This window comes from Anas platyrhynchos, chromosome 11 (genome assembly GCF_047663525.1).
Source record: "Anas platyrhynchos isolate ZD024472 breed Pekin duck chromosome 11, IASCAAS_PekinDuck_T2T, whole genome shotgun sequence".
Lineage (NCBI taxonomy): Eukaryota > Metazoa > Chordata > Aves > Anseriformes > Anatidae > Anas > Anas platyrhynchos.
The window spans coordinates 17,604,179-17,617,128 of NC_092597.1; the positions used below are offsets into that span (position 1 = coordinate 17,604,179).

Consider the following 12,950-nt stretch of genomic DNA (forward strand, 5'->3'; position numbering starts at 1 on the left):
AGTGAGGTTCCTCCAGAAACCCAGCAAATTCCCCGCTCCTATATCATGCTGACAACTCATCTGTTTTTATCCCCCTTTCCCATGGATCCCTGTATTTATTGTAAATTGTTCTGAGGCACCATGGCATACAGCATGTGGTACAACGGAACCTGGAAAGCGGCAATTGCTACATCTTTTAGTTGTCAACTGAGACTGTGAAAGCAAATAGTAAAAATGAGTTTCAGAGAGTGAGTAGATTTTATTTATTTTTTTTTAATAGCAAGAGACAAGATAGGTCACTGAGTATTGTAAGAAGAGAAGAGCTGCCAGACTAGCCCCCAAATCATTTTTCCCCCTTACTCAGAAATTCATTGGATCATACAGTTTGACAAACAGGATTCAGGCAACGAGTACATATAAGGCTCTTCTTCTGCATTCTGATCAGCAAGTGTGTTTTGATTAAAATTTGTTTTCCTCTGTTTATAAGAGGAAAAGAAAAAAAAAAAATCAATATTACCTCTTTTGCCCTGTTTTCCAGGGCTGGGTGGAGGTTTCACTGCAGAGCCCAGCATGCTTGCACTGACCCTCAGTGGGAACACTAACAGGAGGGACAATCAGTGGCTGCCATCAGCATGGTGGCCATATGTCCTGGTGACCAAATTCATCTCCTGCAGAAGATGTTGCCCATCTCGCAGTATTATATCAGCATTATTCCAGGCTGCACAGAAGTCCCACAGGAACCTCAGGGCTGTGGGAGATGGACCTGGGGACCATCTTCTCTGCCAGACAGACTTAATACAGAGGAAGATGGTGCCGGGGAAAACAAACTTGTTTACTGTTTACCACATTTTCCACAAAGGAAAGGATTGAAATAAAATATCCTCTTGTCTGAAGTCAACAGCAACAGTGCTGTTAAGGATGATCCGTCATGCCACAGAGCTTTATCACAGTAATTACATCGGGAACAAGTTTACCATTCGAAAAAAGAAAGATTACAAGGAGCAATCCACCAAAACAGCAGCAGTGTCACAGCTGAGAGATATGCAGAGGAGAGAAATGCGATACATGAGAGAAGTTGAGAATGAATTCAGTATGGCAAGGGCCACATTTCACTGGGCTGCATTTAGGGTATTGGGGAGCACGTAGCTTACAAGCGTGCAATCAGTGGCTCTGTAAGCACAAGATTTCCATTTGTATCCACATATGCACCTTTGCTAATTATGAAAGTGCAGAGGGCCTTGAGAAGAATGAAGGAGAACCCAGAGTTTTTTTCCAGATTCCAAAAGAAATTGCGTAGAGCATCACACACACACCCTTTAGCCTAATCAAAATCCCTGACAGCTACCCAGGCTGGAACTGTCATGCAAAAGAAAGAATTGTGCCTGTATGCCCCCTGCCATCTCAGATTAACAGCACAACCATCGGACTGAATGCTTGACCCGTCAGCAGCTCAGTGAAGGGACCTCTGTGGTTTTAATGCCTTGTGCCGCCACACCGGGGATGCTGAATGAGATCTTGTACTGAGCCCAGCAAGACCAGAGAACACGAATCACTGTCCTCACAAGAAACTACCCATTCCTACAGGTGAAGAATTTCTGATGGCCATTTACAGAGCACAATCTGCAACTGTGTCCTCACTTTCTTTGGACAAAAAGCATAGACCTGAATGAAGTAGGCTTTGGCTTCTCTCAGACCTGGAGAAAGTTGCCACACACACAGATCATCAGGCCATAAATACAGATCCCCCTCTCTCCCCTATACCAGAGCTTTCCTGGTTTTCAGTGCTTTTTAGCTAAAGCACTTAGCTTCTGTAGCCTGTTGGGCTTGTAAAAGTGTCACAGCACCCAGAACAACACCACTTGGATGAACCAACACCGTCCCAGCAGCATCAGGTCAGGACCCAGACGGGCTGACAATGTGCTTGCTCTGCACATCCTCTGACAAAAACAGCAGCTCTCTGTATCCATGGCTTTCAAGCTGATACTTTCACTCAGGCTTTAATCTCGAAAATCAATTAAAAACAAAGCAAATAAACCCAAGAGATCCTCTCCCCTGGGTTTCTTTCAGCCTCGCAGGCAGGAGAAAAATGATCCTTCATAATATCATATTGAGAGCACGTAGTGGAGATGACTGTCACTCAGTCATTAAGTTCAGTTTTGCAATTCCACCTATCATTCTACAAACCAGGATGATTTCTGCATACTCGATGCACGAGTAACATACTAGAGCTTTCTGCATCCCTTATGAAAAGCCATTATAGATAAAACAGCCAGATCCCCGATAAGGCCTGGAAATGTAAAAGGCCTGGAGTGTATTGCCTTCAAAACCATTGCCAGTCCCTTCTCCTTAGATAAGTCCCACTCAAACTCGACTCGCACCCAAGCTCAGCCAAGCTTGCTTTCACACTCCAGAGCTCTTCTCATTGCTGTGACTACACGTCATTATGCCTGCAAAGCGAGGACGTACAAACAGGGAAGAGGTAGAACCCAGTCGTTCCACTAGGCACAAACCAAGCAGACTTCTGTGATCACCAGATGCAAGACAAGTTGTCAGAGCTGGTAGGCTTTTACATGACACTAAGTTGAATCATAATGGAAATTTTAGCTCAAGCCCTCACCTTTTGGTACCTGCAGGTGTCTCCTCCTGGGCAGTCTGAATGCAGCGCTGCAGACGGCAGGGTTGACTCATCCCACTCGGTGTACATCCCGCGGGGACCAGGCTGCTGGCATCACTTGTGTGGATGTGCGTCTGACCGGATCGTGAGTCACCGTTCACAGATAGTTACTGGCCTCAGCCGTGCAGAGAATATCGGTCCATCTCTCATCTGAAGTGTTAGTGCCTATTTCTCCCTGCAAGTGGATGCTCAGCTAAGCCACGCTGCATGTCAAGGACTTGGATTTCACTGCCATGTTTTATAAAAACGGATCCTTCAAGAGTTTGAAATGTCTGCTGATTTTGTGCAAGGAGCCACTAGGACTTCATAAACACTAACCCAGTAACACAGCTCCCCTGTTCCTTAACGCATCCACAACATACTTCTAAGAGTTCCCTTCAACTAAAGCTGCAGAGACACCAGCTTGTTAATTACACTAAGATAAAGGGGAAATACGGCAATTAAACTCCCGTTTTTTGCATACATCCCTTTTGATAATGCTGTCTGCTGCCTCAAGGCAACGTTCTCCCACATGAGGTTTCTTGGAGACCTGCTGCTATGACTAAACCTTCCATCACTGCCATGTATTCACAGGCTGACATCGGGGGTAAAGCTGCTCAGACTGTGGTGGCTGGTGGAATTTTTTGCCCCTTCATCTAAGGGAAATGAATCTCAGGGATCTACACCTGTGTGTTGGCTCTGGTGGTTACTAAGGGTCGGTCACTGGAAAAGGAAAAGAAATGGGAATGAGCAAAGATGGTAATTTTAGTCTGCCTGCATACCCAACAAGCCTCCCTGAGCACATGCACACACACAGATAAGTGTACAGCACATGCTGAGTCACTTCTTAGCTTTCTGTCCCTCCTATTCAAGTGAAGGTTGAGGCCATTAGGTTGACTTGAGCTCAGTGTTTAAGTACTGCTCTACTTCTGAGAGCAAAGACCCATCAAACACAGGATAATATGACAACAGAAAGACAGTACGGAGTATTTTGCTACCACTTTTCCTCTTCAGGTTCAACAGTTGCTGCAGCACGGAAGGTTTTGTTCTAGAGATTAATGACCCTCATGAAGCAGCTGGTACACGCTACTGGTGCTAACAAGGCACAGCAAAAAAAAAAAAAAGAAAAAAAAAAAAAGAAAAACAAAAGCAAACAAAAACATTCCTCCCCCCAGCAGGTACTTCCCAGGTCCCTCCAGCAGGAAGAAAGTAAGGGAAGGTAAACTGTGAACCAAGGAAGGCAACAGGACAGCAGTGAAATTGGAGCCAAACAAAAGGTTAAACCTCTCCACATCCCAAAGACACTAAAAACCTATTGACTGCATAATTTTACACAGTTTGATAGTAAAAGCACCAACAGCATGGCTTCTTTCACCAGCCTGGCCAAGCAAAAAGAGCTATTTCTGTTTGTTACCTCCACCCAAAAACCAGCCTTCACCAATGGCTCAGAGACAAATGAAAAGTCCCTTTCATGATTACTACAGTGTTTCCCCAAACCGCCCCTCACCACTGGGGCAGGCTTTGAGGGCAGGAAGGGAGACAGATTCTGGGCTGGAATCATTAAGCAGTGACACACTGAGGACAGTTCAGGGAAAAGGATGGTGCTCAAGGGAAATATTTAGTGCACTTTTCAAATAGAGCTAGGCTGAGTTTCAAATGGTGGACAAACATTATTCCAAATGTTATTTAAGTGTTTAAGCTAGCTTCATCCCTTGCTTGCCTGTGGAAGACTGACTTTTATTCTACTTAGATGAATTAGAGGGCTTTTGCTCTTTCTCCTGCCCTCTAACTCCTCACCAAGCAAACAAGCAGTTTTCTGAAGAGCCAGTAGCTTCTGCCGGTCTCACCTGAATAAATCCTGAAGTCTGAAGCAGTTTCTGCTTCCATCAATTCTGACCTCAGAGAGGACTGATAAGATGGGGTTGAGAGGAATGAAGGGAAAACATGCTTAATTAAAAGAACTTCGAAACATCAACCACCACAATCAAGAGGTGGCTTTATTATTTTCTAAAGATGAGGAGAAAGAGGATGAAGGAAGTGAAAGAAAAGATAAAGGCCTTTGGTATTGCACAAAGTGGCCATCAAGAGCCCTGACTAAATTTTCATTATATCTCGATAGTCCCTATAAAAGGAGAGGGCAATTCACCACCTCTGAATAATGAAGAAAAACACTCCATTTGAATTGTCCATAAATATGCAGCGCTTTGATGCTGTGCGCTGCTCAACATTTAAATGGCACTTTAAAAGGAAAATAAAGACATGAAGAAGAAGGGAAGATATACCCATGTGGGCTAAGTACAGCACACCTTGGGGAAAGCAAGAAGACAAAGATCATTGCATCCATTCAACCTCCTGTAAGCATTTGCTCTATCAAGGAGAACCAATTAGCAATGGAAAAATAATGGTTCTTACTGTTGGGATGTCTGTAAACGGAGCTTTGTTACAAGCAGAATTTCCTACAGTGAATTTCAGCTGTTACAGCCTGACAAGCACATGCCTCATCTATAACCTTCGTTAGTGCTACGCAGGCTGCTGCATCCACCAGGTTCAGACATTTCTGTGCTCACTAACACAGCAGCACTTGAAAGCCCCCTGCTGTGATCAGGGGTGCGTTGTACAAAGAGCCATAGAAATCCTAAATAAGAAATACTCCTCGTTTCGTGAGCAACCAGCCAAACAGGCAGCATGGACAAAGGCAGGAGGAAAAGTAGCATTATCCCCACTTTTTTTACAAGAGGCTAAACCACAGAGAGGTAAGCGTGTACTTAGAGCTAATCTGCTGTGCCAGTGATGCAGTCAACATGCCCTTCTTGTTTACAGATACGTGCTAGGAGGTCCTGATGCCTTTGTGATTCCCAGTGTTAACTGCACAGGCTTCCAGCCTGGTCGTTGTTCAGATTTGACAGCGAGAAGAACCCCACCATCACCTCTCCCACACACGCCACACCGCTGGGAAGTGTTGGAAAGCCAGCTAAATGAAAAACAAAACACACCAGTGATATTTAAACAAATATTCAGGCTGTTGAGCCAAAGCTAAATGGATCCTTAAGCTGATCTCCAATTCTGTCTGTCCTAAAGCTCTCTTTAGAAGTCTTGCATCTTGCCCTGATGAGCAACAAAACCAGAGTCCTGAGACATGCTGAGTGGAGATTTTCCAGCAGTGCCACCTCCCAGCTCCCTGCTGTGGGACCAGGAGGTCCCAACCCAAGAGTCCCCTGGGGAGCGTTACACAGCTGGACAGGATCATTAGGCAGATATCTTAGGCCATTTGCTGCAGCACAGGTCATGCACACCTGGCCTGATATGCATGCAGTGATATTTGCATCTTAGCTACAAAGTGGGATGCAGGCTGCTGAGGCATATAGAACAGCTTAAGGGCAGCTTTGAATTTACTGCACCAGATTGTCCTGCTCAGCGAATCACCTGCATCAGACTTTCTTGTCTCAGCTAGGGACACAGGGTGTTATTCAGCATGTGCAGGGTGCCTCTCTATAAACCAGGCTCTAGCTGACTTATAGCATGGTGCAAACAGGTCACGACTTGAAATGTGGCCGAAGTCATCAGACTCAAGAGGGATGCAAAGCACGTGCTCCAGAGTAGGCATTATTCTTGCTATATCTCCCCACAATTTTCTTCTCTATTAGATTTGCACCAAGCAGCTCTCTCAGCCTGACCCAGTACCACCAAATGCTGGAAAATGTCTGAGCTATGGAATCCATGTTAGGAAACAAACTAGTCACTGGAATTACCTTAGCACATGCTTCCCAAACTTCCCCTTCCTCTCTCTTCTCACACACATTGCCCAAGACAAAGTGAAATGAACCCCTTGAGATCTGAGAGGTGCAATTACCCCTAGGAGAAGAATAGGAATTGTTCAACATGGGTCAGCCCAGGATATAGGAACCAGCCCTCCTGCCCTGTTTATCCATTTCTGCATGGTCTCTAGCCATGTCAGTAGCTTCATGTAACTAGCAACACCCAGGAGAGCTGAGAGGTTTAATATGTCTCACCTTCCTTGCTATTACTGGAGGAGCCAGGGGCTCTCATCAAACTCAGCTCTACCTTATCACCTCCTCATTCCCTCCCTCTTGCTCCTGACATCCTCTTCTGTAGGTGCTTCGCTGTCAGCTTTGCATAGCCAGATACTGTACAAACCTAATGAGAGCAGACAAACAATGTCTATGTCTGAATGATTAGCTGATAACCATAGACATAATCTTTGCCAAGTTTTTTTTTTTTTTTTTAAACATAGAAATCCAGTTCAGCTTTCCTTCACCCCAGCATCCCACTGCCAAAGCCTACAAATCACATCAACATAAGGAACAGGTGAAAATCAAAATCCAGCTCATATTGCCTGCCATCAAAAGGCTGCTAAATAATGCAACAAAATGAAAACAATTTGGTTTGGATGATTGATTATAGGGAAATTGCTCATGCCTCCAAAGCATGGCACTTCCAATCACATCTTTGTTTCATTTGTCAGCAAAGAAGTTCAGTTCCTCTCCTGGCACTGAGCCCGCGCTGTCCTATTAGCTATATTTGGCACACAGCATTGCATTGCAGCAGTTTCCTGCCCCACTCTGACACCTCACCTTGTCCCCTCCACATCTGCCAAGCAGTGACCACCTGGGACATGAGCATCCAGCTCCAGCTTAGCACACTACAGTGGCTCAGCTCTTCCCTGAGGCAGTTCTCCCAGCTGCTTGTATTAACCCCAAATGACACTCTCCACAATCTGCAGGAAGTGTTTGCAGCCTTGGAAAAGTCAGGAAGATTTGCAGCACCTGAGGATTTGCAGCCCACTTCAAGAAGGATGGAGAAGTTGGAATTCCCTCCTTCATGGCAGCGCAATTATGGAATTTTAAACTGAGCTGTGACCTTCATCTCTTAAAAGGAATATCATTAACTGCCTTGCACATGAAAAAAGCACAGGGATGAAAGAGGTACAATTGTGTCAATACACAGCAAAAAAAACAGCCCCACAGGCATAAAAATACTTCTGTTCCCCTCAGCTCCCAAAATGCAGCAACAAAAGGGATCTCCTAGTCCCGGGCTCCACTATGACAGGCAGTAGCTCTGTATAATCCCCAGAATTAATTTAGCAAGCTCTATTTTAAAAAACACGTTCTGATTTTTGCCCCTAGCATTCCCGTTATGAAAGGCTTTTTTAGAACATCGTTGTTCTGACAGTCTGAAACTTTCTTTCAATTTTCTGCCTAATTTATGCCTGGCCAGTTTTATACTCATGTTGTTACACCAGTGCCATTCTTTAGTTTAAAGAGTTTCCTTCCCTCCTGATGTTTGTTCCACGATACATTACCTGAACTGTCACATAAGACACGTTTAACCTAGTTTTATCATTAAAAGATAAAGACTTTATCTAATTATAGATGGATTTTTAACTCCTCAAGGAAGAGGCTGTGTTTTTATATTGTGCTTAATTATAGAAATGTATGGCAGAAAGGCATTTCATGGGATCATCAGAGGCAGGATCAAGTATACTTAAAAAAGTATTTGTCCTAATAGTTGTTTGTCTAACCCACTCCTAAACTCCACTGAGAAAGAGATTGCTACGGCTTCCCTGTGCAGCCTGCTTTAGTGCTTTTACCCTTCCAGGAATTAGAAGGGCTTTCCTAAACATCTTAAATCATCCTCACCATAAAATCAAGCAATTTCTTTTTTGTACACCAGTGACTATGGAAAACACCTCATCAACAGCATTTTTATAAGCACTATTTATGTGTAAGACAACTTTCTGCATCCCATTTCCATCTCTTCTCTCCTAAAATAAACAAATGCTGTCTCTTTAATCATTGTTTATAAGACTTGTTTGCCCAACCTCTTATCATTCACTTTTTTTTTTTCTCTCCCCCTGCTGGACTATCCCTCCAAAAATTTTTAATGGGTGTAGACAAAGTTTCGCATCAGTTCCAGACACCCACACTTGGCTGAAGCTCTGCCATCCCTGAGCAGATTGTAATAATTGCCTCTCATATCTGGCAAAGAGCACTCTTGTTAATACAGTGTTGGATACAAAGAGTTGTTTTGCAGTAGCATCGCGGGGTTGATTCGTATTCTACTTGTGAACCAGTGCAACCCCGAGGTCCTCTCCTGCCATACTGCTGCCTCATCACATATTCCCTGTTTTGTGTTGTGTTTTGCCTATCTAAAAGGAGTGCTTTGCACTTGTCTTAATTTCATCTCTCTTGCTTTCAGGCAAGATCCTTCATTTGTAAAGGCTGTTGTAAATGCTCAGCCTTTTTAGCAAGGTCCCATAATTACCTGCCACAATGACAGGTAGTGTTTAAGACCTCTAGAGAACAGGGGTAGAACGCACCCATTGAAGAAGCACACTGCTCTTCAGCACAGCTCAACTAGGACGTGGATGCAATTTCACATCAAAATAAGTGACTCTTCTAATTAACATTTGGGTTAAGTTCTCATAGTCCTGATTATTAGAAACAACTTTTCCTAGAAGAACTCATGTACCTTCCTCCTGAGCAATCTTCTACAATGGCATCGTCTAACAACCTGCCACAAGACGTGCCCTTCAAACATTATCTGCAGGAGCAAAACCCTTCCCATCCACCGCACAACACTTCTTTCCCTACGCCGTGGCAGGTTCCTCACCCCTACCGACATCCTAAATCAGCCACAGCTTTCAGGTAGGACCTCCAATTTCTGCCAAACCACTGCATGATATTATCTGAAGCTCTCATACACTAACACAATCTCTGACATGGATTTCTTTTAAAGACAGATTAAATAAGGAGTCAAAAAACAAAACTACCTTGTGGTCATGGTGTCCTTGCAGCACAAGGTCCTCTTCTGTTCTGATGTCCAGCATCTTTCAACATCAATATGGATTACAAAAACAAACAAAAAAACCCCACAACTTACAAGAACCCTCTTTCCTCTTCTACAAATATTGGCCAGGGCACTGAAAGGCTCTCAGGTGTCTCCCAACCTGCACTGCCCCAGCTGAGAACACTCAGCAACCAGGTGTCCTTCCTCTCCAGTTACTCCAAAATCCTCTCTGAAATAGAAAGCACTCCAGGAGAAAGAGCCCTGGGACCCTTTGTACTGCCTTTTAGCAGAACAAATCCCCTGTGTGATCCCAGTGGTCAGGGAACAAGCAAACAAAACGCTTTCACCACCTGCTTTGTTTTGACATAATTCCAGTTCTCCCCTCCCCACCGTTCCTCAACTCAGTTGTGACAGAAAGGGCAGGGGCTAGTGGGCTTTGAAGAACAGATCCTGCCACTTCTCATTTCCCTGGAGGCCTTGGCACAATTCTAGCAAGCTTTCACCTGAGGATTCCAGTGCACACCCCGGGGCTGTTACCACCCTTGGCAGTGCATTAAGGCACAGAGAGCTGCTGAGCGCTCAGCTAAAGTCAGAATGAGTGTGACAGCAGGTTTAAGGTGGAATATAATGCAGACAAAGTCTTGGCTTGCCAGACCTCTCGGGGATGGCTGTGCCTGCTCAGGTAGCAGGACAGTTGTAGGCTGGGTAATTGCATTCTTGCACCTCTTGGAGAGGCCTTGACCATGCAATAAGTGTCACAGTCCTTCTGTAGTGACTAACAGCTTATTATGAACCAAGTGATAAAAAAAAAAAAAATAAATCATAGGGCAGCTTGGTGCTGGTAGCAAGGCAAAGTGAGCAGTGTGTCAGCAGAAGCATTGGGCTAAATGGAGCAAAACGAAATCAGGCAGCACTGCTGCTCCTTGCAAGAGTGATCCTTCAGGATGTGGCTGGAAAGCTGCTCCGAAGCACTGCCATGGACAGCACGCTGGTTCTCTGCCCAGCTCTTTCACCCATCGGAATTTTCCAAATGGCATTTTCTTTGTGCTTGCTCGAGCACGGAGCAAGCCTTCCTCCATTCCCCCTGTGCTGCCTGCTCTTGTTCTCCTGCCTGCTCCCCATTCATGCTAAGGTGGGGCAGGATCTTTTCTGCTTGCCAGAGGTGTGAAGCCAATGTAAATTACTTTCCCTTTTGCATTGAGGGAAAGTCTTATTAACAATCTGTCAGTTGTAGACAGCTGCCAGGATGCTTTGTAAGAAGAATTAAATCAGGCTCAACCTCAAGATAGATTCTTGTCCCTCTTGGGGGGCCCCATGCAGGGCATCAGCCTTTGCCAGCAGCAGCAATGTAGATCAGTAGCATTTTTGTGTTTGTTTGTTTTGTATTCTCCCCCCCCTCCCAATCAGCTGAGCTGTGTCACTGTGTCATTTAAAGGCAAGCATGTGGAGGAAGCTGTGGCAGCATAAAACAGTCCACTGTCACCGAATACTAGTATCATAAGAAAATTGTTTCCCAGGCTTTTAGCCAGAGACATCTCACAATAAGCTCACGAAGTAATTCCTTTCATCTTTGAAATTCACCTACCTCCAGTATTAGAAATTGGTGGTCAGTGGAGACCAGCAAAACCTCCAAAGCAGTTTGGGTGCCAGGAGAAAACAGTAGCCCTCATAAATAAGAGCAACAAAGCAGGCATTCTGAATGACAGAACAAGATTATCTGCTTTGCAATCCATCCCTGATGCTGAAAGGACCTCCAGGACTTCCCTCACTGGCTTACTGGGTTCCCTCCACACATATTGGACTCAGCTTCCAGGTGGAAGTAGTAATCCTGGCACTGCTGTGGCAGTGGCCAGGTAAGTTACAGCCATTGTTTCTGTGGGATGCTTGTTTTCTCTGTTGACTTCTCCAGCACTGCATATCATCAGGTTTGTTTCTGTTGTGAGGCCTGATGAGCTCCCAAGACACAATTATGATGCGACCATTCAAATCCATGTGGAATTCAGCAACCTCAGGCTCCAGAAGCTGCGTGCATTTATCTTTCCCTACAGGGGTAGGAAAAAAAGACTTACTGCACACAAATAAAATGAATAGCTCCTCAGATCCCTTCTCACCTCACTCCCCCATCCTCCAGAGCCTCTGCAGACTGCATGTTAGCAGAAACTAGCTGTGTTGTGGATTTGATTTAATATGGTGACAAAGCAGTTTGCTCTCTGAGTCTGGAGTCCCCCTGGGTATTCTCTGCTCTGCAAGGCTTCACCTATTTTGCATTAGCTTTGACCTAATTCTCAATGAGGTCATGCTGGTGGATCAGGGGCTGCGCAAGAGCAACTGCACTGCTCTTTCCTTTGAAAGGTTAGCCGGAAACTACAGGCTTTGAAAAGGGGGATAAAGACCGGTAGTAATGCCGATTCCTTCAAGAGAGACAGGCCTGAGTACTGGCAATGTTGGGCTCACAGCCAGCAGCAACAGACCCTGCATGATCCTCCCCATTTTTCAGGCAGTAGCAATCATCCTGTTCAGAGGAGCAGAGTGCAGAACCCATGTCCAGGTCTTCAACAAGATCCTACCTACATGTATTTCCTAATAAAACAGGATGTGAGTCCTTCCACAAATTCCCATCCAGGCTCTAAATGGACAAGAAACATATTCCAAGTCAACTTCTGTCAAGCATGGGGAAATAACAAAAGGGGAAAAAGCTGAAAGGGTTATATATACTCCATGTAGGCAATAGTGAGAAGGCTGGAATGGAAGAGAGGAGTATAAAATGTAAAATGGCAGTGGTCTTGAATACAAGTTTCAGTTTCATGCCCTAGATCCTGAAGAAAACCAAACATGTCAGCAAATCCTCCTCTTCAGCCTCTTGAGCACAGATTGAAACAGTCCTGAGCAGGTAGAGATCATGGGAAGGAGAAATTGCCCCTGCATTGTTGGTCTGCAGAAGGCAGATGTGACATGCTGAGGCTGCTTGCCATGGTGCCCCTGGATAACGTGAATGCATGAATTCACACAGAAAGCATGACTTCAGTATGCTGCATCAGTTCAGGGTTTACACTTCACATGACCGTCCCTCCTTGCCCTGCTTCTGCAGTTATCCCTGGTCACCTCAACAACTCCTCTTCCCCCAAAAGAACAGCCTCAGCCTTCCTGAGAACATGAAAATATTTGAGACTGAAGGAGAAGTGGCAGAAACAGAAGCAGAGATATTCTCTCAAAACATTCAAATGGCAATTTATAGACAACAGCTTTTCTGACGGGAAAAGAAAGCTGTTATCTGAATACCCTTGGACCCTGGCTGTGTTCCTTACTGCCTTTATAGCAGCAACACTGGTTGCAGCTCCATGGGGGAAGGTTTTATGAAAGTCAGAAGTGGTGAAGACAGTGGAAATTAGGAGGTAGCAAGACTTCCTTTTCCAGTCATTTCTGTTCCATTCCCTTAGCCTTCAAGCTGAGATACAGCTATGCAGGGTCACAGCTGTATTAGACAGCTCTTACGCAAATCACACAGACACAG

At 44.9% G+C, this 12,950-nt stretch overlaps 1 long non-coding RNA gene across 1 annotated transcript in view; it reads right to left on the bottom strand.

Annotated features, from left to right (window-relative positions):
• The window catches only part of LOC140003375 (uncharacterized), a 37,700-nt gene extending 26,135 nt beyond the window's left edge, over window positions 1-11,565 (bottom strand). The window contains exon 1 of the long non-coding RNA XR_011811881.1: window positions 9,423-11,565. This is a non-coding gene — a long non-coding RNA (uncharacterized lncRNA). The remainder of the gene's footprint in view (window positions 1-9,422) is intronic.
• Between the last annotated feature and the right edge of the window lie 1,385 nt (window positions 11,566-12,950).